General features: G+C 57.9%; 1 protein-coding gene across 2 annotated transcripts in view; it reads left to right on the forward strand.

Annotated features, from left to right (window-relative positions):
• Positions 1 to 558: 558 nt before the first annotated feature.
• Positions 559 to 2,500, forward strand: part of LOC135106471 (nuclear hormone receptor FTZ-F1 beta-like) — a 186,785-nt gene continuing 184,843 nt past the window's right edge. The window contains exon 1 of one of the 2 annotated variants that reach the window (XM_064015490.1): positions 559 to 1,385. The gene's annotated coding sequence lies outside the window, so the exon portion shown is untranslated. The remainder of the gene's footprint in view (positions 1,386 to 2,500) is intronic. The other variant, XM_064015493.1, reaches the window with a different exon arrangement.

Here is a 2,500-nt window from a genome sequence, read left to right on the forward strand (position 1 = left end):
TCTTCAGTATCAGCGTCATCATCAGCATCTCCATGTCTAGCTGTGATAACTCAGACACCTTTATTACCGTATTACCACACACCTGAGCGGCCTCGCCACACCTGTCCTCACCGTCGCATACCTGTCCTTGCTCACCTGGCCGCCCGCTCGCTCGCTCTCTCTCGTTCCTCCCACCTCACGCGCTGCTCCTGATAGTTATTTACTTCCCTGTTGAAATACTCCCGTTGCGCTGCCTGCTGGAGGGAAGGAAGGGAAGGAAGGGTGCGAGGAGGAAGGAAAGGGAAGGAAGATGGTCACAAGTCTCGTCTCTTAGTGTAGTAGCAGAAATGGAGTGTTTGTGTGTGATTGTGGCGTGCTAATCCCGGAGAGAGAGGTGAGGAGAGAGGTGGGTAGGTAGGAATGGAGGAATAGAGGGAGGGTGCGGGGCAGGGAGGGCCAGGCGTCATACATCAAGGGGAGACAGACGGACAGACGGTGGAGACAGCAGCAGGTGCCCCGCGTGTCGCCTTTATTGGGGGTGATCACACGGACGGCCTGACGGTCCTCGGCCGCCTCCCGCCTTCCGTCCCATGTGTTATGCCTCATTTCCTATTGACTTTTTTTCTCTGCTGCTGCGAGAGATTGCCATTATGAGCGAGTGTCTTCCGTCGGTCAGTCTCTGGGAATCGGTGCGTTTTGCTGCCGCCGCACTGCTCTCCGCCGCCCCCTCACTTTCTCCCTCGGTCGGGGCCTCCCTCTGGGCTGCCCCGCGGTAAAGGTCCGCCAGGGAGTAGGTGCAGCAGAGGCAGTAGCGAGTAGATAAGATTCCGGGACGTGAGGGTGAAGGGCAATGCTAAGCCGAAGCCGTGGTAGCGGAGCATCAGGACACCAGGACACAAGCGGGGTCAGTTGGAGATCACATCTACCCGGCGGCCAGGCAGCCATGTTTACCAGACAGTAGAGACGCCTGGCGCCCGCCACCGGAACCAACCTTTCGCCCACAACTTCTCATATTTTCCCTCATTCTTCCCTATGTTTTCCTTGGAAATTGGAGATGAGTTGGCAGGAACGTCTTTGAGGAGTGCCTCGCCTCCTATAGTAAGATAAGGCGGCGTAGTGGCTTGGGCTGAGCGGGCTGGGTGTGCTCGTACCTCTGGCAGCCGAGTTCTGGACTGACTAAGGAAGACAGACCTGCCTCCGTCGCTGGCCTCCAGGACGGCGCCGTGTACATGTGGACCTTACTGTAGGAAATGCCGTGTGTGCGTGTGTTTGTGTACACTGTTTGAGGGTGTGAACACTGCTCTGCCGACCCGCCAGTTCTTCTCCGTGGCTTGTCAGGATTAGCTTGAGTGTGTGTGTCGCATAAGAAGATGTTTGTTAAGGAATACGCTCCCAAAACAACACAGGTAAGCTTGCCTCTGGAGTCCCGCGGAGACCTTCCCCGCCCGCCCCGTCCCTGGAGTGGCGGCCCCTGCAGCAGGCCTTTACCCCAGCCAGGAAACAATGTTGAGATAGCAATCAGTGTTGCTGCCTGCGCCCTGACGCCCCGCCAGGCCTATCACACGCCATCTCCCCGCCTGCCAAGCTGCCTAAAATAAGGGGGCGTCGCTGGCAGCGGCAGTAGCAGCACCTGTTGTGGGGTCCAGCCATTGTCTCGCATAGGGAAATTATGCCAGAGTTGTGGACATCCCTGGCTGTCGTCGGGATGGCGTGTACGTCGCTGCCGCCGCTGCCAGCTGACGAGCCTCGATCACCACACTCCCCAGCGGGGCGAGTGAGGGACAGATGTGCTCCCTGGGCCGCTGGGGGGATCGGGGGAGTGTGACAGGTGTTGGCGGGGCGGCGAGGGTCACCTGCCGCGGGTGTGGAGGGACGGGTGAGGTGGGATGGCTCAGTGTATAAGGTAACGGCGTTGTATTGCCTCCATATATGTAGACTGGACGGATAAGAGGCGTCCCTCCCCCTGTGGTCCTCGCTGTGCACTGCCTGGCGCCAAGATGGTGCTGGCGCTGGCATCTAAACATGTGTTGGGCGTCTGTGTAGGGACATTCTCTCTCTCTCTCTCTCTCTCTCTCTCTCTCTCTCTCTCTCTCTCTCTCTCTCTCTCTCTCTCTCTCTCTCTCTGTACTGTTATGACGAAGGACGTTTACATTCGAATACCTCCACGCCACACTACTGTATCGGAATTCCACTCCATGTCACACTCATCCGTGAGCTTCTTCCACACGTTACGTTAGGATAGGCTCGGGAGAAAAACACGCGGCACGAAACATCAAGGAGAAGAGGTTGTAGTGTTCCTCGTCGCAACACACGCTAACGGACCCCTGAGACCGACAGCTGAACGGGGCATGGGGCGCTGGGCACAGGGCGGGTTGGCCCTAACACGGAACTGTTTGCTGAAGGTTATTGGGGGTAAGTGATGTGGATATCGTGGTAGGAATGAGGCTGGCAGTGAGGGACGAGGTTCAGGCGTGAGGGACGGAGGGTGAGGGCGGGGGGTGTTGAAGGAGGAAGAGGAAAG

The sequence above is a fragment of the Scylla paramamosain genome, chromosome 13, assembly GCF_035594125.1.
Source record: "Scylla paramamosain isolate STU-SP2022 chromosome 13, ASM3559412v1, whole genome shotgun sequence".
Taxonomy (NCBI): domain Eukaryota; kingdom Metazoa; phylum Arthropoda; class Malacostraca; order Decapoda; family Portunidae; genus Scylla; species Scylla paramamosain.